The sequence below is a fragment of the Nyctereutes procyonoides genome, unplaced genomic scaffold, assembly GCF_905146905.1.
Source record: "Nyctereutes procyonoides isolate TBG_1078 unplaced genomic scaffold, NYPRO_anot_genome, whole genome shotgun sequence".
Classification (NCBI taxonomy): Eukaryota; Metazoa; Chordata; class Mammalia; order Carnivora; family Canidae; genus Nyctereutes; species Nyctereutes procyonoides.
Window position 1 is genome coordinate 14,663,325 of NW_026575034.1, and position 23,561 is coordinate 14,686,885.

A 23,561-nucleotide genomic window follows, 5' to 3' on the forward strand; every position below is an offset into this window, starting at 1 on the left:
TCTGAGGACGCATGATTCATGGAACCTAGAATTTTTCTAGAACTTTCCAGTTAGTCTAAGGTCCATCCAGTATCCTCAGAAGCAGATATAAACAAACACGAAGGTCCTGGCCACTATCCATTCTGACCCAAACCCCCAGATTCAATCAGACAGGACCTAAACTTTGCCCCTGACATGACATTTCCCATGGGACAGCAAAGGGATTTACCTGGCAGCTCTTGTGTAATAAATCAGCAGAAATCTTGAGGCACCACCCTGGATAGAGGCCCTCCTGGCTGGCTGCCGGAGTCATAGCTCAATGGGATAAGCCCAAAGAAGCCCCAGGCGGGTAGAAAGCAATGTGTGGGGCTGCCTCTCTGCAGAATCACAATGAAGCCAGTGTTTGCATTAGAGCCAGACAATGACTCTGATTCAAAGGACAGGATGCCAAGGCTGAAGGGTGCTCTGGGTAAGGGGGAGGACCTGGGCCCCTTTCTTGGCTCTGTCTCTGCCTGGAAATGATTCCACTTTTGTTTTTAATCCTATGTCTTTTTTTCATATCTTTAGGACTTCGAATAAATAGCCATCCATTTCTTCCAGGGCAATCGCATATTTTTCATATTTAACCCAAGAATTTAGGCGCTGTACCCCAGCCAGTCCTTAATGTATATGAGCAAGAGACATGCATTCTCCAGATTCTGGAGAAAGTGAAGTAATCTCCTTAACAATGGCTCGGAATTGACTTTCAGCCTCTCTCTGCAGCCAACACTGAGCTCTTTTGCAATCCATGCACCACTGCAGGTGGGGTATCACAAAGTTCCAGCTCTTGTCACTCCAGATAGTTCAATATCTACTCTAGGACAGAAACCACCATTTGACTGGTGGACACTTAATGGATTATGTGCTTCAGACAGAGCCTTTCCCCTAAGCATCCATCTTTAATGGTGTCCAGAAAGTCTTCAGAGCAGGTCAAATGTACAAATAGGGTTTCCTGCAGGGTGCCTAGCTTATTCATTGAACAGGAAACCTACTATCCTCTCTTTTTCCAGCGTGGAGTTGGGTGAATTATATTTAAGACTCCAGCTTTGTCCTGAATATATCTCACTCTAAAAGGATAACCAAAGAGGGAAAAATTAACACAGACCGATGAAAATCAATGTAACATAAGAGAAAAATGGCCCAATATTCTGGAGTAAAATATAGCATTTTCTCCTTCTGATGTAGATTTTTTTGGTATGGAATAAAAATATTTTTAGAAACTACTTGCCTTGTGTTTTCAGTAACTGTTACTGAAATTCTCCTACTAAATAGGAACAAGACTTATTGAGAATACAATCGGCCAAATTAGAAATGACTCCATGGAATTGAAAATGCAGTACAGATCGGCATCCATTCTGAGTGCAGAAAAGTAATAAATACAGCGCTGCCAAAAAAGTGTATTAATGAGAGGATAAACTGAAGAAATCATACTGGAGAACAGGAGAAATGTAAATATAAAAAACTGAAGTGGATAATTATATTTTAAACAGTTTGGTTAAAATTACTGGAAATGGGGAAACATAGATCGAGGAAGAACACTTGAGTCCTCACTCCACATAAAGAGGAGTGAAACATTAATAGTCACTTTTGAATGAAACAATAAAGATCTTCTTCTGGCATCTGTTATCAACTTGCTATCATTCTGCGTGGCCGCAGAGAAGAATCGCCTCCTCCAGATGGTTCTAGGCTAGAGTTTGCCCAGGAGAGTCACACTCCAGAAGACAGACAGGTTCATTGTTCTCCTGAGACGGTTGCCACCACAAAATTGGGCAGTCCTGTGACTTCACAGTGGCTTTGGACCTCCTGGCTCAGATCAGGATGGGGGATTCACTGCACTGTTCTTCCAAAGTTGTGCAGGCCCCTGGAGTACATTTCCATTTCTAGAACACCTAGACATTAGTTTTCCTGCCTGAGGCATTTGAATTTCAGAATTATTTCCTAATTTAGTCACCACTTGTAGATTTTTAAATTTTTTTTTTCACTTGCTGAATTTAAAGCAGGAAGTCTAGCTTCCCAGTTATTGCCGAAGACAGAAGCAAACAAAATACCACCTAGTTAGCAAAGAACAAAATAGAGAGGAAACATGGTGGAAAGCATGAGGCAAGATGACAGGAGTTAACACCCCACATAACGGTTATGTCAACAAACATCAATGCTTTTAAACCCCTTTCAAAACAGGCAGAGGCTCAGGTTAGAGTAAAAGCAACAAAGCAACCCAGTGACTGCTCACCGGAGAGGTCTTATAATGATATGGAAAAGCTGAAAAGGATGGGGGTGGTGGGGGAATCTGCAGGCAAAGGCACACAGAATGAAAACCAGAGAGGATTTAAGGGTGTCAAGATGAAACCGAGTAATTCGAATTTTAAAAATGTTTACACAACCACTTCACAGAAACATTCTCATAAAAAGTTCAAACAATACAGAGGTCAACAGAGGTAAAGGGAAGTATTGTGAACGTTTGATGCTTATCCTTTCATCATATACTATTGATCATCTATTTACCCATCTGTCTGTGCTGTACTGGGTCTAAGGTGCATCTATTTTTATTTTATTATTTTTTAAAGATCTTATTTTGGGGCACCTGGGTGGCTCAGTCGGTTAAACATCTGCATTTGGCTCAGGTCATGATCTCAGGGTCTGGAGATCAAGTCTCACGCTTAGACTCCCTGCTCAGCAGGGAGTCTGCTTCTCCGTCTGCCTCTCCTCCTTGCTCGTGTGCTCTCTCTCAAATAAATAAAATTAATAAAAAGGATCTTATGTTTAAGTAATCTCTCCACCCAACGTGGGGCTCGAACTCACAACCCTGATATCAAGGGTCGCATGCTGCAGGAGCCCCAGATGCATCTGTTTTTGAAAGTACCATTATTGGGGTGCCTGGGTGGCTCAGTTGGTTAAGCATCTGACTCTTGATTTCGGCTCAGGTCCCGATCTCAGGGTGGTGAGATAGAACCCTGCATCAGGTTCTGTGCTGGGCACGGAGCCTGCTTAAAGTTCTCTCTCTCCCTCTGCCCCTTCCCCTCCCTCTCTTAAATAAATAAATAATAAAAGTACCATTATTTCCTGTATATCTAAGGGAAAAAAATGGTACCAAATTATGACATGCCAGAAATTGAGATGTATTCTAATTTCACACAGTAAAAAATATCTAATTCTTTCAATAGATTTATTCTATTTTTGTATAAGAATTGACATATCATTTCTCTTTCTCTCTGCATAGATAGGTTTCCTGTGATTTTCTTTCTTTTCCTAATGATATAACTAGGGAGATTTTTCTACTTTGGGTCACAATTACCCAGTTAAAAATGCCACGGAGTATTTCATAACTGCAATCTACCATCACATATTAATATTTCCTATAAATGTTAAAATTAACATTTAGGTTATTTCTTTTTTTTCCCCAAAGACAATGCTACAATGACCACCTTCATACAGTCCTATGGAGCCTTTGTGTGCACATTTTTCTAGAATAAATAAGTTGTATTGAGGATAAGCACCTTTAAAACTTTGGTAGATGTTAACAGCTTGTCCTTTGACAAGATCATATCAATTCACATTCCCATCAATACTGGCTTCCTCATCAAAATGAGCATTATTATTATAATTTATTTTTAAAAAGATTTTATTTATTCATGAGAGACACAGAGAGAGGCAGAGACACTGGCAGAGAGAGAAGCAGGCTCCATGCAGGGAGCCCAACGTGGGACTCGATCCCTGGACCTGGGATCATGCCCTGGGCTGAAGGCAGAGGCTCAACCACTGAGCCACTCAGGCGCCCCTATTATTATAGTTTAATTTTTGTCAGCTCGATAACCTATTTTCCTCTTGACTTTCTTGATTACCAGAGAGGTCTACCACCTTATCATATTTATTACCTATCACATTTCTTCTTCTGTGAAGTGACATTTATATCCTTTGCTCATTTTTCTATTGGAGTATTTTCTTTTACTTTTCCTATGATTTGAGGATCCCCTTAGGGATAATAGTTCACTGATCTGTTATGTACCTTGCAAATATTTCTCCTGCTGCTTCTATGTCCGTTTTGTTATGATGAAGTTGGCCACCTGATTTTTTTTTTTTAATTATCTTCTTTCTTTCTTTTTTTTTAATTTATTTATTTATGATAGTCACAGAGAGAGAGAGAGAGAGAGGCAGAGACACAGGCAGAGGGAGAAGCAGGCTCCATGCACCGGGAGCCTGACGTGGGATCCGATCCCGGGTCTCCAGGATCGCGCCCTGGGCCAAAGGCAGGCGCCAAACCGCTGCGCCACCCAGGGATCCCGGCCACCTGATTTTTAAATATAATCAATGATATTGATCTTTCACAGATTTTAGGGTTTGTGTTCTGATGAAAAATTACTTAATTCCAAATTATTTAAAGTATCCTCCTATGAGTTCTCACAATAAGGAAATGTATTATTTACCTTAAGATGTCTAGGAGTAAGGTGGATTTTGGCACGCTATAAGCAGTAATCCATGATGTTTTCCTGAACTTGACTTCTTTGCATCCCATCTTTGGTTCTGTCTTTATTTTAGGCTGCTAGCAAGACTGCGAGAGCAGGCACAGATTTCATATGCAGAGTTCATAGAAAATCCAGAGGAACAAAAGAGACTGTATTTTCCTGTTTCTCTTCCTTAGAAACATGAAAAAATTTTTCCAAAACCCCAACACACTTCCCCTCATGTCTTGGCCCAATTACTGCCCAAGGAAATGTGATTATCATAATTACATTAAACTAACCTTTGGGTAAATAGATTGGGGGTCGGGTAATCAAATATGATCATCACCACAAATACTTTGTTAAAATTTTAATGCCAAACTCTTTACCTGAAATTAATTTGTGTAAGGATCTAACTGAATCTTATTTGCTTATTCATTATCTAATTATTTTAATATCTTTTATTGATTGTGCCATTGTTTTGTTATTGATTTGAAACGCCACTTATAATATGCACATGCAGGCACATATACACATAGATACAGATGTATGGGGATCTTGGGACTCTCTTCTCTTCTAGGTCACTACTTGTCTATTTCTACACTGAAGTCACCAAATCCATTGTGTTTTGCTACGTGGGAAAACAACCCCACTCACATTATTTAGTTTTTCAAAAAAAAATTGTTATTTTCACATAATTTCTTGAGGCATTATTGAATAAACTTGTCAGGGTTAAAAAAATAATCTTCTGTAATTTTCAATGGGATTCCATTAAATATTACTTTGGGAGAAGATAACTATTTTTACAACATTGAACTTCCCAATCCAGGGATATTTGGGTCATATTTTTTTTTTTATCTCAGAAAGACTCTTTCTTCATATTAGGTTATACATATTTGTTATTAGGTGCATTAGTCTGTTGGGGCTGCCATAACAAAATACTATAGACTAAGTGGCTTAAACAAAAGAAATTTATTTCTCATAGTTCTGGAGGCTGCTAAATCTGTAATCAAAGTGCTGGCCCATTCAGTTCCTGATAAGGACTGTGTTCTTGGTTTGCAGATGACTGCTTTTTTGCTGTGTCCTTATTTGGCAGAGACAGAGAGAAAGATTTCTCTTTTTATAAGGCCACAGTCCTATTGGATTAGGGCCCCACCCTTATGACTCATTTAACCTTAATTACCTCCCAAAGAACCTATGTCAGATACAGTCACAGTGTGAGTTAGGGCTTCCATATATGAATTTGGGGAGGGGTGGGGGGAAGTATAATTTAGATCATAGTGTGTGAAGCTACTGTGAAGAGAAAAAAACTGACAGAGCAGATTCAAGAGGAGCATGGGGAAGAATAGAGTTGATCTCTGCTTTTGCCCTATTCCCCAATAAAGATCTCAAAGTTTTGCATTTTAATGCAGCCATATTTGTAATTCTTTTCTTCATGGTGAATCTTGTCAAGAAATTCTTCCCCACCCCAAGGACATGAAGAGAGTCTCACATGTTTTAATAGGTTGAAAGTCTTACATTGGGTCTTTTTTTTTTTTAAGATTTTATTTATTATTCATGAGAGACACAGAGAGAAAGAGAGTGAGAGAGGGGCAGAGACACAGGCAGAGGGAGAAGCAGGCTCCATGCAGGGACACCCTGGGCTGAAGGTGGCGCTAAACCGCTGAGCCACTCTGGCTGCCCTTACACTGGGTCTTTAATCCTTCTAGAAATTACTTTGGATAGAGAGTAAAATAGAAATCTAATTTTTCTTACATTTAGAAATCCAATTGCCCCAATACCATTGACTCCTTTGTCCTTTCTGCACTGCTATACCCCCTCTGTTGTATTACACTAGACTCCTTCCACTTATGCTTTATTGTCCAGGCTCTATACTCTCTTCTTTCAATCTGTTGGTCTCTTCTTGCATCTAGAGGCAACTTGCCCCATACCAGAGCGGGTTGCGCATGCACACCCGTGTTTGTGTGTGTGTGTGCATGCATGTGTATGTTTGACAGAAAAGGGTGGGGTTCAATCCTGAGGTAGAGTTTCATGTCCAAAAGGTTTACTTGGCTATCAAAAGGCTATCCCTTTTAAAGATTTATGATAAGGGCCACATGTGCCAAGAACTGTCACTCTAATGCTATAAAAACCTTGACTTACAACATCCAGATTTCTTACAAGGAAATGATGTGAGCAAATAAATCAAACTCATTCTTTTGGGGCTTTACACTCAGAAATATAATCACGGTTACCTTGGTCCAACCAGGATAGGTGTGAGGGCAACTGAGAGTATCTTCTTCATTCTGTGAACATGTTTACAGGTGGTTAGACTGTATATGATTTCCCCTCACCTTTCAGCTTTTCTGTATTTTCTAAATTTTCTATTGTGTGCATGTGTTGTTTTAATGTACCTATTAGAAGTGTGTTCAGCTACAAGAATGGAAAACCTAACTAACAGTGGCTTACACAAGTTAAGGAAGTCATTGGGTAGAGAGCCCAGGGCTGAGCCAGTGCCACACTGCGGCCAGAGACTCACACTTTGTCTTAGATGTACATCTGCATCTTCACGATTGTATCCTCACCATCACTGGGACAGCGGCTGCTCCTCCAGGCTTTGTGTTCCTGTTGAAAGGAAGGAAGAAAAAAGAAAAGAGAAAGTAAGATCACCTTCATTAGGAAAACAGAAGCTTTTCCCGAAATTCACTGCGGTAGTTTGCTGCTAGTGTCTCATGTGCCACAAATATCCCTAAGTGCAAAGGAGTCTGGGAAGGTGAGAATTTTTGTAAGATTATATTATTGTATGGAACATTCTAAAGCAGAGGTTGGCAAAGGATGGCCCCCGGGGCCAAATCTGGCCTAGCGTGTTGTTTTTTTGTTTTGTTTTGTAAATAAAACCTTTTTTAAAAAATTGTTTTGGTGAATAAAATTTTATTAGAACACAGCCACATCCATTTGTTTATATAATGTCTGTAGCTGCTTTTGCTACAACAGCAGAATGGAGCAGGGGTGACAGATCGTATGGCCACAAAGCTGGAAGTATTCGGCAACTGGCTCTCTCCTCAGGAAGTTGGTGGACCTCCAATCTAAGAAGAGAAAGAGGGCAGATGTTGGGAGGTGGCTGGTAAGTAAGAAACAAAATCCAACATGATGTCAGCAGTCAGTAACCTTTGAAGAGTGACTCATGCCCTGAGGCGGGCGAGTTGTTTTAAGGAATACATCCCGCCAAGGAAAGGACAGATATTTGGTTTTTGAACCAAAAATCGAAGTTAGAAAAGAATTTACTGGAACAGATACATTTCTGTAGAGTGTCCAGGTCCTGCAGGGCACCAGCCCTGATGTCTGAAGGGCAATGGTTTAGTCTCCACCCCTGGTATTTTTTTCATCGTTTTCTCCTCATTAAGACAGAAGAAAAATCTCACGTTTTGGAAGTCCCTCCCTGGGTCCGGGTGGAGGAAGGCAGTAAGGCCAGAAGGCTGTGTGAAGCCATCTCCATCCCCTATCCTCACCCTGCAGTGGAAGGAAGCAGTGACTCTGCCCTGGGAGTCGCTCTGGGAGGAAATAGTCCTCATCAAGTCTGAAGAGTGGTGGTGGCTGAAGAGGAGACCACAGGATCCTGAAGAGTGTGTGCCCCGGGCTGAGGTCCCCTTATAACTGTTTCACGTACAGACCGTGGGACACTCTTGATTCGTCTCCGAAGGATCAGCCCAAGTCACCTGGCAAATGAATGGTGCTGATCTTCCTTGATCCCAAATGAGAAAAGTAAGTCCATCTTGACATAAAGATGACACAAAATTCTCATGACAGTCCCGGATCCTCTTGACTCAGTAATGAGGATAGAGTAGCCCACTTCCAGGCCACCGAAGGTTCTTTCTGCAGTGACCATGCATCTACAGTGACTATCAGGGCAGCTCTTCACAGTTTACATTCCAGATGTCTGATGTAGTGTTTTAAGACGGCAGCCAACCATAAGCCCATAGCTTATAAGGAATCCACCTTCCTCGGGGCTGCCAGAGGGATCTGTTCCCAAATGCATATCTGATGAGGCCTCACAGAAAAGATGCTGCTCCACCTGAGTTGTATGCTTGTTTGTTTTAAGGTTTTATTTATTTATCTGAGAGAGAGAGAGAGAGAGAGAGAGAGAGAGAGAGAGAGATTGCAGAGGGAGAGGGAGAAGCAGACTCCTCGATGAGCAGGGAGCTTGATGCTGGGCCCTATATGGAGCTCAATCCCAGGACCCCAAGGTCATGACCTGAGCCCAAGGCAGATGTTTAACTGACTGAGCCACCCCAGGCACCCCTCCAGCTGAGTTTTGAAGGGCCAGGACTGCATAGGTAGAGGAAGTTGGGGAATAAGTTTACTGCGGAGAGAAAGTGATGTTTGCAAATGTGGAGGCATGAAACAACCTATGGGACCAGGAAACTGCAAGGAGCTCCATCAAGGAGCCCCACAGGGTGGAGGAGCAGAAAGAGGCTGGAGAGGCTGGTCTGGGCCAGATCAAGAAGAGTCCTGTGAGCTTCCAAACCTCGTTTTAAAGCTGTAGGGAGGGACGCCTGGGTGGCTCAGCAGTTGAGCATCTGCCTTGGGCTCACAGTGTGACCCCGGGGTCCTGGGATCGAGCCCCACATCGGGCTCCCTGTGAGGAGCCTGCTTCTCCCTCTGCCTGTGTTTATGCTTCACTCTCTAGGTCTCTCATGAATAAATAAAATCTTTAAAAAAAAATAAATAAAGCTGAAGGGAGCCATTGAAAGTTTGTGAGCAGGTGGCAACATGGTGATACTGAAATGTAAGAAAGGTCACTCTGGGGGATCCCTGGGTGGCTCAGCGGTTTAGCACCTGCCTTTGGCCTGGGGTGTGATCCTGGAGTCCCAGGATCGAGTCCCAGGATCGAGTCCCAGGATCGAGTCCCCCATCAGGCTCCCTGCATGGAGCCTGCTTCTCCCTCTGCCTCTGTCTCTGCTTCTCTCTCTCATGAATAAACAAAATCTTTTAAAAAAAAATAAAAAAAGAAAGGTCACTGTGGTTGCAGAGTAGACAATGGCATCCTGAAGGGGACGCTGGAGGCAAGAATCTTTTATGAAAATAATCTAGAGGAGAGAGAAATCTGAGTGGAAGATGTTGATGAGCATCCGATAGGAGAGATTTTGAGTGGTAGAAACTGTAGGAATTAGTGTCTCTTTGGATAGGAGAGTTGAGGAAGGTGCCCTGAAGGAGTTGGGCTTGGGTCACTAGGTAGACAGTGGCGAGCTGACTTTTGTGGTATGATCTTGCCATCAATTTTCTCAAGCTGTTGGAATGGGGTGGGACTTGTATCATCCCCTGCAAAATAATGAGCAGCTTTTGACCAAAAGCTAAATTCATTATCTTCTAGTATCTCTCGTTGCTGTTGAGAAGTTTTACACTCATCCGATTTTTGTTCCTTTGTTTAGGACTGTTTTATTTCTTCAGAAACTTTTACAACGTGTTAGGTGTGGGGTTCGGGTTTCATCTTGTTCAGAGCTCAGTTCTAAGTCTCAGGACTGCCTTTTACTGTAGAAGATATTCTTGTTACTGTCTCTCTGAATTCATATTAATTCTCTGGAGTTTCGAAGACAGAATAAAAATAAAAGGACTTAAAATGTCCCCTTGGCAATTTTTTATATTGATTACATGTTGGAGGTGGTAATATTTTCGATATGTCAGATGAAATAAAATATATTATTAAAATTAATTTGACCTGATTTCCCTTACTCGATGTAGCTATTAGAAAATGTAAAATTAATATGTGACTTACAGTATATATCTATTGCACAACATTCTTCTTGATTAAAATTACAAGATAGGCAAAGGATGTTTTCCAATGGTATGACAAGACGGATATTTTTACGGATTACATGCAAGTCATCATGCAAACTTTTAAGGGACAAACCGACATCATGAACCTCTGATGAGATACATAACATCATTCATCAAGTATTCCTGCCCAACATATATGGCCAGAATCTAATCAGGAAAAAATCAGGCAACGCCAAACCAAGGGACAGTCTAGCCTGTACTCTCCAAATATATCAACACCATAAAAGATGAAGAAAGGCTGAGAAACTAGAAAATATACACACATTGAAGTATTTAGAGATTAAGAATTACAGTGTCTGTAACTTATTCTCAAATAATTGAGCACAAGTTTTTGTAGCTACATAGAGAGAAAGTGTGGGGGAACTCATTGAACTCTTTGGCATCTTTTCCATAAATCTGAGATATTTTGAGAGTAGAATATTCAATGATTTTTTTTTTTACTTATCTATTTAAGAGAGTAAGAGAGAGCATGAGTGGGGATGGGGGAAAAGGGGGCAGAGGGAGGGAGAGAGAGAGAGAGAGAGAGAGAGAGAGAGAGAGAGAGAGAAGCAGACTGCCCACTGAGCAGGGAGCCCAATGTGGGGCTCAGTCCCAGGATCCTGAGATCACAACCTGAACCCAAGGCAGACGCTTAACTGACTGAGCCACCCAGGCACCCCATATTAAATGATTTTTTAAGATAAGGTTTTTTTTTTTTTTAAAGCTTATGAGAGGCAGCACTGTGGAAAGTGCCAGGAAGTTCTCATTCTTAGATCCAGTCAAGAGGGGCTCTTACATTGGGCCTGGCACTTCAGAGGGCTCCATCCTACCCTTCCCTGGCTATGCCTCCCTCAACAAGGCAGGGAGACTGTAGAGCCACAGGGATGCATCTAACTAGAGCCCACTGACCCCATTTTAGAGCCTCCAAGTACCCAGAACCTTGCAATTGCCTGCCATGTGAACCTGAACTCACTTCTGGATTGTGTGTGCCTATTGCCTGGATCTATCTTCCTGAGAGTGGACCACACCAAAGGGATACACATTCTAAGGCTTGAGGGACAGATATTTGCAGGGAGCATTGCATGAAGCTTAGACATGTAGGCCAGAGTATCTACATGCACTCAAGGGACACCCCTTGCAATTCAGGGTAGATGGGAGGAGGAGTGGGGGAACAGGGGTGGAGTTGGGGAGACAAAGCAGCTGTTTGCACCAGCTATTCAGGTGTAGAACTCCAAGGAGTCTGAAAAGTCTGAATTTAGGCCTGGCCTTGTAAGTCACTGTGATGGTCTGTTTGTCTAAGTCAGATAATAAAGCCCATTTTTCATATAGTTGTGATGTATCACTTTCAAGTGTTTAGCCGTATGGTATGTGTGCTTGCATTCATGCTCATTCTCCAGGCCCTGCCATGCTAGGCACGTGACCAGGGCTGGGAAGCCTTGAGAAGCCTGCCTGCACAGGCTCAGCACTGCCACCACCTCTTGGCTCTCAGGAAAGGTGACAGAGGTGGGCGGGGGGGGGGGAGAGACACCTCCCTGAACTGTGGAAAGAGCAGACCCTACAGCAATATGGGAAAATTGGCAGGAACCTGGACTAAACACATGGGGAGACAGAGAACTCAGAAGACCTTGAGCAGTGGCCCCTAAGGGAAAGCACACACTTTGTAAGAAAATCTCTCACAGGTAAGGACAGGTCACAGTGAGAACAAAGCACTTTTACTGTGGTGAGGATCTGATGACCAGGCCCCAAATGGTGCAGACTATGTGGAAAATTCTTGAGGGGGATTTCCAGTCCTTCAAGCCTCATATCTCAAAAGGGGTTGGAGGTGGGACTAGTAGTGGGACCAAGAACCCAGCCTGGCCTGTACCAAGCAGCCTCTTTAGAGAATTAGCAGTACTGGTCCCCAGGAAAACCTCAAGGGGTAGCCCTGGAGCTTGGGAGTTCTGACTGGCTCCTTTCAGGTACTGATCCCCATAGGAAGGCCCACATGTCCTACAGCTGACATTTCTCACTCTTCACTTGGCTGGCTGCTTCTCATTACCCACGTCTGAGCTTCAATGCCATCCTCTCAGAGGCTGCCCTGACCACCCAGCTAAGGCTACAGCCTGTAGCCTCAGCCCTACCCAGACATGCGTTCATTCACCCTCTTCCATGGTTTTCACAGAGCTTTAGACTCCTGAGAGTGTCTTGTGTATTTATTTGTTCTCTTGCTTCTTCTCAGACTTCCTCCTAGACTAGAGCTTTTTGGGAGCAGAGAATTTTACCTGTCTCACTTATCACTATAGCTTAGTCCAACACCTGACAAAGAGCAGACATTCACAATAAACATTTGTTACAAAATGCAAAAAAAAGAAAAGAAAAAATTTCTCAAGTTTCTTTCTGTGGGAAACATAAACAGCAAACCTCTCAGGGTCACGGAACATAGCTCAAATAGCTGACAGCAAGCCAAAAATCAATATATTTTTAAGCTAAAAAGTCAATGTATTCATTTTTTATTGCTGTATAACAAATTACCAGAAACTTAGTGGTTTAAAGTAACACAAATTTATTACCTCAGCTTCCATGGAGTCTGGCATGTTTTGGCTGAGTTCCCTGCCCAGAGACTCATAATGTAATGAAGATGCCAGTGGGCTGTGTCCTCATCTGGAGGTTTGACTGGGGAAAGGTATGTGTTCACACTCTCCCTGGTTGTTGACAGAATTAAGTTCCTTGTGCTTATAGGATTGAGGTCCCTGTTGTCTTGCTAGCTGTAGAGTAGCAATGCTCTTAGCTGCTAGAGGCTGCTCTCAGCTTCTTGTTATGTGGCCCACTCCACCTCAGCTATGGAGGACACTTCACACAGGCCAGTCCTTTTCATGCTTTGAATCTCTCACATTTCCTTCTTCTACCACCCAGAGAAAATGCTTTGCATTTAAGAGACTCAGGTGGTGACATCAGACTCATCTAGATAATTTCTTTATCTTAAGGTCAACTGGCCATGTAATATAATCTAAACCCAGGAGTAAAATCTGTCATATTCATGTTCCTGGGGATTTTTCAGAACATATACACTAGGGCCAGGAAGTTTTTGGGGGGCAACCTAGAATTCTATCATGGTCAAGTTCACTTTCCTGTCTACTTTATTACATATTAATTTGTTTTGGTAAGTGTTTATGGATATGTGTATATAAGTACAAATATATATTTTATATGTTTACATATTTATATATTATAATTATGTCAAATTATATCATAGTTAATATATTACATACATCAAAATTATATATTATGATGTATTATAAATATATATTGACATATACAAATATATAAATATGTATATATCAGAAAATATGTATCAAAATATGTATTTGCACATAATTTGTATTAAGCAATATTTAAATAAAATTAACTGGCTAGGAAAATGTAGGATAGCTTCCTGTGGTGTGGCCTGTCTTTTCACCATGGCATACCCACTTTGAAAAGCCTAGACAGAATGGGTGCATCACATCATGTGATGCTGTGAGTATCACATGAGGCAAAGCATGAGAGAGAAAGGAGAGCAGGCTGTGGTGGGTGCTACATCCACTTTTGCTGAGGTTGAATCAATAGCCTTAGCCTCCATCGCTGGAGAGAGCCCTAGACTGAGACAGGTGGCAGGATGCTGGGGCATGGCACAGGCTGGGGGAGGGTCTTCGACCCTATATAGGGTAGGGAAAGCCAGCTGAACTTCTGACTTGGAGTCAGATAGACGTGAACTTTAATCCCATGTCTTTCATTTGCCAGCTTTGCAACCTTAGGTAACTCATTTGTTTTGAGTTTTGGCATCCCCAGCTTAAAATGGGAACAATTAGACTTACCTGAGAAGTTTGCTGTATCAAATGAAACAATGGTTAAGGAAGTTTTCGGGGTTCAGATTAAAGTAGATATTCTATAAATGCTTGTGGATTCCAAATCTGGCATTTTCCCCACCAAGCTTAGCCTTTGGGTTAGGACATTATGTCTCCATGGTGCTTCTATTGCAAGGCTAATATGTTTCCAGAAGGTAAGACCTTAACTTGGCTCTGTGTTTGGCACCTGCTGGACATAGAAAAACTCTTTTGTCTTGAGAAGTCAGCCTGGTGAAAGGAAGGAGGTCCTGGCAGAGAACTGGTAGCAGAGGAGATGGCCCCCAGGGCAGAGAAGCCTGGGGGTGGCAGGGGCATGCAAGAAAATCTAGATCAAGGGTGGCTGTTCCTGGGGCTTAGGTCTTAGGCAAATTCAACAGTCCGCGGGAATCATGGAGGCAGATGGGAATCTCTATACACACCCTTCCTAAGGAGTGGTGTTGATGCCCTGCAGGCCAGAAGCACATTCTGGCATCCCAAATGTCCAGTCATTCCACTCAACAGTCCTCCCTCCCTTGCCCTAATTCCCTCCACATCCACTCACTCTCTATCTGCCATCCTAGCACATTCGCTCTGACCTACAAATCCAGCTGCTCTCCTTTGGGGAGCTCTCACAACACTTATAAATAATTGTAACCTAAAGTGATCCATTTTTCCAGAGGTACCTGTGCAAAGTGCTCTTATAGCAAGCAGCCTGGGGTGGGAGTGAATTGGGGAGGGGAATGTCACCTGGAAAAGACTTCCAGGGCCTCTTGAAGGCTGAAGAGCTTGGATAGCTGTGGAGTTGGGGTAAGACTTCTAGAGGGAGTATGGGCTGTCTACAAACATCCTAGCTCTCCTTCTGGGCACATGGTCCAATTGGATCTCTTGTTATTGCCGTAGAACCAAGGAGGGAGAGAAAGAGGGGACAAAGGGATAGAAGGGAAGAGGACATGAACAAGAGGACAAGAAGGAAGAAATATTTAGCAGTGTTTTCTCAATCATCTTATATAGATCATGCTGTGAAGGAAGAAAAGTTTTGTGAGGAGTGTGGTGCTGGTGATGTATGGAGGTAGCCTGGTGTGTGTGTGTGTAAGAGAGGAGACAGGGGAGAGAAACTAGGTAGCCAGAGAGTTGTCAAAAGTGAGTCAAGCAAGAACCAGGCTGATTAACAGCCAGGCAGCCAGGAGTTTCCTCCTGTGGAAATAAGTCAAGACATCTGTCCTATGTAGGCCATTACAGATGCTAATACTAGCTCTGGGTCCAGGTGCTGTTGCTCAAGCTCATATGTTTTTTAACCATATCCTGCCTGCTGAAAGTCTAAACCCCAATGAGGAAGGATTTACAAGGTCCCCACTTTCTCACTACAGAGGCATTTTTTTCTAGGATCACGGCTTGTTGAATTTTGGAGCCAAAGGGAGTTAAGACTCCCCAGAGTGGTAGGATGGTCTAGGCCTTTTTCTAAGCACTTTGGATCTCATCAATGCCACCAAACACTGCTCTCATTGGTAAAAGACTTTCAGAAAGAGGAAAGAACAACCCCTTCTCCCACCTCACCCCCAAGACTATACCAAGAGTTAGTAGCCCAATAGGAATACTAAGGAACCAACCCTAAGATTGTTTGGAATCAGAAACAGGTCCCAGGTAGAGCAATTGTCCCAACACTTTGCTTACTTGCATGTGTTCTGACCTGAATAGCACAGTCTATAATTAACCATGCTGAATGTATTGGCATTAGCAAATTAGCTAATCAAGTCATAGGGTGATTAGTTGTAAAACAAAACAAAATCCCAGGATTGCAAATTCTTTAGCTCCTTAGTGTAGCTTTCACTGCTCCAGGTGCCTGGCTTGGTGTTTTGACTTGCCCTCCATCCAACCTAGAGAGGTTTGTGTGCATGATCCAACAAGGAGGAGAAAAGGGAAAAGGGAGGTGGGAGAGAGCATGGGAGAAAAAAGTGTGACCAGATGTTAGCTGAGTTTCTGAACAACCAGGATGGTGCATAAGTTGTGAGGAATTGTGGGATGGGAAACCTGGAGTCTCCAATCAGCATAAAAGAGTGAAGGAAGGGAAGGAAAGAGGATCCCAAAGGATCTGGCACTGGGACACTTGAAGGCTCTTGTGATTTCCTTGAATTCTTACCATCCTGCTCTGAACTTGAAGCTTTCTGGGGACCTTGACAACTGGGAGAGGAGGGAAGGGAGAGAGATCAGACTGGACAAAGAATGTAAAATAGAGAGGACAACCAAGAAAATGACCTGCCTTCTGAAGCAGCCCAGAAGAAAGCACCTGAGCAACCAAGTGTGCCCCACCACCCAGTCCTGGATAGAAGCATGTTAAAGAGGGAGGAGCTGGGCTGCCAGCCCTGGGCATGGAGGAACTATCTGCAGCCTGCCAAGAAAGTGTTAGGGTCCATGTTTTGTATGATGAAGGAAGCTATCTTCAGCTCCAGCTCCAAGAAGGAAGTGGCCCTTCACAATTAAAGAGGGGTAAACTGGCACACCTGGGTGGCTCAGTTGGTTAAGCGTCCAGTTCTTGGTTTCAGCTCAGGTCATAATCTCAAAGTCATGAGATTGAGCCCTGTGTCAGGCTCCATGCTCAACATGGAGTTTCTTTCCCACCCCTCTTCCCTCTCTGCTTCCACTGCCACATGCTCTCTCTTATAAAAATAGATAAATTGAATTAAATTTAATTTTTTAAAAAAGAGAAGTAAATCCCCTACTCATTTCCATTATCTCACAACACAGTCCACGGAGAAAATGGAGACCTAAAGCCAGCCCAGAGCTAGCAAGAGGCAGTATCACACAGCAGTCTTGAGCATAACAAGCAATAAAATCAAGAGTATTCTTTCAGTTGGACTAAGTTTCTGAAGCATAAAATGGCCGTGCACCTGTTTTAAACTAAGTGGGTCAAGAGCAGTGAGAGACATAGAGGAGAAGGTGAGCCCCTCCTTCTCCTATGTAGCCTCAGGATACCCCAGCAATGGGCAGCTGGGCTCCCTCATCTCCCTCTTGCAGATCCAGACCGTGTAGTGATCCTAAGCCAGACAAGACATGGGTCATCGTCCTTGGCCCTCTTATCCATGATCTTGTGATTGGTGACAATTGGACCCCATCTTGAGTACCACTCTTCTCTTCCTGACGTCATACGTGCCTGCCCCCAAGCACTTCTGTCCCCTTTGGGCTGCCATGTTGAAACAGTTCACAAGACTGAGCTTCATCTTCTTCCCTCCCAAAGTCCTGGATCAATTACACTATCTGCTACTCCATTCCTTACCCCGAACACTAGACTCTGCATATGCTCACCCATCTCCTTCTCAGGGCTGGGTTCTGGTTTTCTGCCTCCCTTGGGTTCAGCCACTACTTGGGTCCTCACTGCTCTTTATCTCCCCTGTCCTGGGTGCTTACTATTTCTTGATGCTACATCTGTGAAAGAGAAAAGCTCCCTCAGGCCCAAGTTTATTGAGGGGATTTTCCCCCCTCATTTGCCCATTCTAGAACCAAAAACTTGCTTCTTAAACTCAGGTAAGACATCATTTCAGCACTCATATTTAACAATATAGAATGCTGAAAATGAGACTTGAAATGTCAGGAAGAGAACACTGACATTTCTGAGAAGGACGGCATCCATGCTAAGGAGAATCATGCCTATGAACAAAAAGGGCATAGAGTAGCCCAGGTTCCTCATTTCATTGGCAGTTGATAGACTTTCGGCCTTTGGCCTTATCTTGGGACATCCTCCCAGTGAATTCTGATTTGATGAGGGGGCCCTACACCCAGTCCTCATCTTAACTCCATCCCTTTCTGGATCTGAGTCTCAGGTTTGGATAATATATTTTGAGGGTACATTCATCCATCTATTCATTGATTCATTCATTCAATATATAATTCCAACGATCTGCTATGTATGAAACCCCAGCCTGGGTCTTGCACCTTCTACAGAATGGCAGCATTACACGGTGGCTACAGTGCAGGCTTATGCTTGGGTTTAAATCCTGAAATTTGTACTCATGAGTTGTATGATTTTGAACTATTAACTTTCTGAACCTCAGTTTCCTCATGCATAGAAAGAACACATGATAATAGTAGCTAATTTGGGAGTTTTGTTAGGCTTGGCATATAGTGACTGCTCAATATCTGTTGGTTATGATTTTGTTTTATGCTAATTCCACTTGGGTTACCAGTCACTCCCCACCACAAAACAATCCTGTAATTCTCAGGCAATAAAGCAATAAGAATAAAAAGTCTTTGACTTCTCTGTGACAACTGAGACAGCCTGGGCTATGTTCTACCAGTAACAGAGCGGCTTCATCATTTAGGTAGGAATGAGTAGGATTCCAGAGGAACTTTCTTTGGGAATCTTAGCAAACACGAGCCTACTCATTACATAATACCCTTCCCCACCCTACCTCCGCCCCACCCAGCTTCTCAAGTTGGGGATCCCCATGCTCGCCTAGTTCAGGAGCTCATCCAAAATGAATCAGGATATCTACCAGTGGTGTCTGGCTCCATAACTGGAAGGGCTTATGATGGTAGTATTTTGTTTTTGTTTCTTTGAAAATAGGCTCCATGCCCAGTGTGGAGCCCAACAGGGGCCTGAACTCACAACCCTGAGCTCAAGACCCGAGTTAAGATCAAGAGTTGGACACTTAACCAACTGAGCCACACAGGTGCCCTAGGATGTAGTTCTTAATTCAGTTTTGAATCTAGGGCCTAGCCCCATGTAGTGGCACCTCTTATGCCTCCTCTTCTAGGTCTTCTTTTGTACCAATACGCTCAACAACTACTGGATTGGAGATTGTACTGGGCATCTGTATCCTTCCTACTCTATCACATCACAGCCACCCACTCCTCTTCCTGTGTTGGCCCACTCCAAAGACTGGGCCTCTGCCTGTTTCTTCTCCTTAATTCCCATGAAGGGCCATACCTCCTCCCTGGGACAGGGGCCCTGCTCTGGCATTTCAGCCAGTGGCCAAGGCCCGAGTTCCTGACCTAAATTCTGACTCCTCCTCCTCAAGTTGAAGTCTCTTTCCCGTTCTTCCCACTGCTCCACTTGCATATCCTTGGCTCATTTGTTTAAATCTACCGCTGCTCACCTCCTGGGCTGAATTTGGAAATTGTCTATTTGCCATCATCTTCCTTTTATTACCAATGGGGCTAATTAAACCACTTGGGGTTGGATTCTGAGTCTCTGTATCAGGCCAGTTCTTCCAACCCTGAGGCCACTCAGTCCAGACACACGGGCTTTCGAGAATCCAGAACCTACTAGTGGTGTGACCTTGGGAAAGTTAAAATTTCTATGCCCTGGTTTTCTCAAGTGTAAAATGGAAAAATAAGAGGTATCTCATGGGCCTATTTTGAGGTAATACATGTGGAACTCCGTACAATGCCTACAACAGTCTAAGCCATCATCAAAAGACACCATGAAAGTGTTCGAAGCAATGGGATGAAAAGGTGTCTCTTCACTTCAGGGTACGTAGTTTTGTGCTCCCATATTCCTCATTGCTCCCTTCTCTGTGCAGTTCACACGGTCTGTGACTAGTATTCAGGACCCACGGGGGAGTCTGAAGGGTTCCATGGTGAGCAGGACAGAGTCTGTGCTCCCAGGTACTGGGCAGAGTGGTCTGGTGGTCTAGCCCCCATTTGGTCACCAATGATGCAGATGCTGCTCAGGACTCCAGCCTTTGTGTGTGGATGAGCATAAATCAGGGAAGAGAAGACAAGGGAGGGACAGAGGATGGAGGGGAAAGAGGACCCAAGAAATGAGAATGTGGGGGCACCTGGGTGGCTCAGTGGTTGAGCATCTACCTTCCACTCAGGGTGTGATCCCAGGGCCCTGGGATCGAGTCCCACATGGGGCTCCCTGCAGAGAGCCACCTTCTCCCTCTGCTGGTGTCTCTGCCTCTCTGTGTCTCCAATGGATAAACAAATAAATCTTAAAAAAAAAAAAAAAAAAAGAAATGAGAATGGGGACACCCAGCAATGGGCCTCCTTGCAAATAGGGCAGAGACAAACCTAAAGGCTCTTCTGTGTGAGGATAAGGGGACCTGGCCACACACTAAAGCCAAGCTGCTTCTCCGTCCCTTCTGTTCCACATGTTCAAGCCCCGGCGGGACAGGCCGGGCAGATGGTGATATTGATGCTACCTGCCCCGCACTTGGCCAAGCTCTCATCAGCCCCCCAAGGCTTCACCAGGCTCTAATTACACCTCCCACCAGAAACACATTTCACAGATGGGAGCAGTGATAAGAGCAATTAGCTTTGGCCTGTGTCAAAGTTGCCTCTAATCCCAGCCTCTCAAATCACAACACTCCTCCTCATACCCGAGGAAGACGAGCAGAAGGGATTTGTCAGGTCAGAAGCCTGGAGCAAAAAAGGGCACAGAGCAGGTGCCTAATGTGTTCTTCCTCTTGTCTCAAGGTAGCTTAAGTGTATGTCCATAAAGAGAGGCAGGAGAGGGCCCTGTCTAGACTAGAAATTGGGAGATTGCGGTTCAAGGGCTGGCTCCGCCTCAGGTTCCTCATGGGAGACACTAAACTAAAAATGCACACACTCGTCATCACCATGAGCAATGTCAACCCACAGCTTTGGGATCGTCCCCGTGGGCAGGGCTATTAGCACACCTGCTCCATACACATCTCTCCTGCCACTCAGAGCCTCTGGGACTCAGACATGAGATGACCAGCAGCCTGATGTGGATCATTTGTGTGAGGACAGTCAGCTGTGCACGTGTCGAATAAAACCAGGCAACCTTCCAGGACTCTTGACCCATGCTCGCCAGCTTTACTCACCTGGAGCACCAAAGGGGCTTCTGTGGGGCTCACCTGTGTTTCCCCAGGAAAACCCCCTCTACTAGAATGGAAGCTCCACCAGGACACACAATTTTGTTTTGCTCACTTTGGTATCCACAGGACAGGGCACATAGGAGACAATCAATGAATATCTGATGAATGAATGAATTTCTCTACTTCACATGGCAGAGCCCGTAAGTGTCGGCCCGGGGCCAGGCTCTCCCTGGCTTTGCCGACAGAACTTTGCCTCCCTGTCTTCTCCAACTGGACACACTGGGCCTCTGCTTAATATCCTCCTCAATCTTCCAGACCTTAATTAAACATAAGAGTCCTCATAAGAGTTTCTTTAAAAAAAAAAAATACTTGTGCCCAGACACCACTTCCAGAAATTTGGTTGAGGGTAGGTAAGACCTGGGCATGGTTATATTTTTGAAATACCAATGAAAAATCAATGATTCTAATATGCAGCTGAGGCTGACAACCTCTGCTCTAGACAGAGGGGAAGGATTGTTTCCCAAGGACAGGATGAGCATGGGGTAGGGAGACAAGGCTTGGGGGGGGGGGTCAGTAGGTGGGGGGAAGGCGGGCTTACCTGGATTCACGCCAAGTCGAAGTTCTTTAAGACCTGTTGATTAAAAGTCAGGGTAAAAATTGGGGCTTTTTCTTCCCCAGTAGGAACCCAAGCCACCTGAAGCTGCTCCGGGAGGGCCTATTGCCTTTCTTCCCACAGATACCCAAAAGACATGAACTTCCTTAAGCCCTTACTTAGCGCTTCACTCAGGATTGCTCGTAACCTACCCTGCCCACCTGTGGCCCCCAAACAGGGACTATAATCTTGACGGGGTCCATCTGGCTGAGGTCCTCCTCTTTACCGATACCTGGAGGGATTCTTCACTGAGGACCAGAAGTTAGAGACAACAGAACTACTTGTTGGCTAAGAAATAAACCCACACCGTGGGATGAGCTATGAATGGTGTTTATCAATATTGCACACCCCTGGACACACACACACCCCAATGATAAGGGGTAAGTATGGTGTAAATCTGGTGTTAACACCTATAAACCGGTTTATTGAATGGGCTGAACTCCTTGGTTGTATAAACAGGAAGGAGTATGGTTTTCTCCTCTTAGCACTGCCTTCAGCCGCCTGGCCTTCCCTTTATGGCTTTCTGGTCACTTTCGAGAATGTAAAGGATCTACCCGGATTTAAAACACAAAACAATCATACACCCACTTCAAGGCAACTCCCTCCTACTTCTCTTTCTCTAAAATGTAGGCTTGGGGAGCCTGCATGGCTCAGTCAGTGAAGCTTCCAACTCTTGGTTTTGGCTTAGGTCATGATCTCAGGGCCCTGAGATGGAGCCCCATATGGAGCTCTGGGCTCAGTGGGGGGGGTCTGCTGGAGCTTCTTTCCCCTTCCCTCTCTACCTGGCCCTCCCTCTGTTTGACCATACAAGTGTGCATGCACACGTGCGCTCTCAAACAAATAAATCTTTAAAAAACAAAATAAAATGCAGGCTTGACCTGTGCCCAAGGATGAGCAGTGGGGAGGAGAGAGGCTGTGTTTTGTGGCAGGGGTGGTGGTGGGGTTTACCCTTTCTCCACTCCCTTCCACTTCCTGCAGCATATTCCTCCGGGGTTGGGCCGGGGAAGAGAGTATCTTTATCCTTACCTGTCCTCAGGTGCTTCTTTTCTCTGGAGTGTCCACGCCCTCTGGGAGCCGTAGGTGTTGACTGGCTGGCCCCACTGCAAGTTCTCCCATCACGGATGCACGCTCTGGTCAGCTTTTTGCAACCTCCTTAGCAACCTTCTGCAACACTCTGCTCTGCAGCCTTTTCCTGTCACCTCTATGCTGGCAGGTGACCCTCTCCGGCAGGGTCCCAACTCCGTGTTTTCCAGCCTCATCTTCCCAAGGTGTATGTTTATCCCAAAGGAAAATTACATTTTCTTTTCACACCCTCAGCTGGTGTTTTCTGCTCCCTCTCTTTCCCCTGCCTTAGTGGGTGACTTCGGCCACCCTCGTACCTTCCATTTTTAGCAGGGGCCAAGACTGGGAGGAGGCACCGGTCCCTATGTTCAAATATATCTCCAAACACATCGCTTTCAGTGTCTCTCTCACGATAGACCCACATTTTCTGCGGCGCATCAGGACTGTGAGTTATCAGCTTTCTTTCTTTTTTTTTTTTTCAATCTATTTCCTTAGTGCCCCTTCACCTGTTTGGGGGTTATGGGAACAAGAAGAGAAACAGCATAGCCCTCCCAGCTCAGCTGACAACTCTCACCTTAATGACTCTCCTAAAGAGCCCCCTTTGAATTTCTTGTTTTCTCCATAAACCTGGATAGGTTAATGGCTGCTAGAGCTATTTTTGTTAGCCCTTGAGAAGTCCTGGATGGATCTGTTTAGCACTTCTTTCCAGAAAACACGGTACTTCTCACCTCCTTTTTCATGTTAGGGCTTCCTCACCAACATTTTGGATCAATAAGAAGAGTTCCATTTAATATCATTTTATGGTACCAAATCCAACTCCCTGGGGCCCTCAAACAGGGGAAAGCTGGCAGTTGTAACAGTGCTGACCCACCCAGACCTTCCTCTGTAATTATACGCTGCTTGTGCCGTGTGTGTGTGTGTGTGTGTGTGTGTGTGTATGGACACACACCAGAGACCCACAATGATCTGTGTCCCGGGC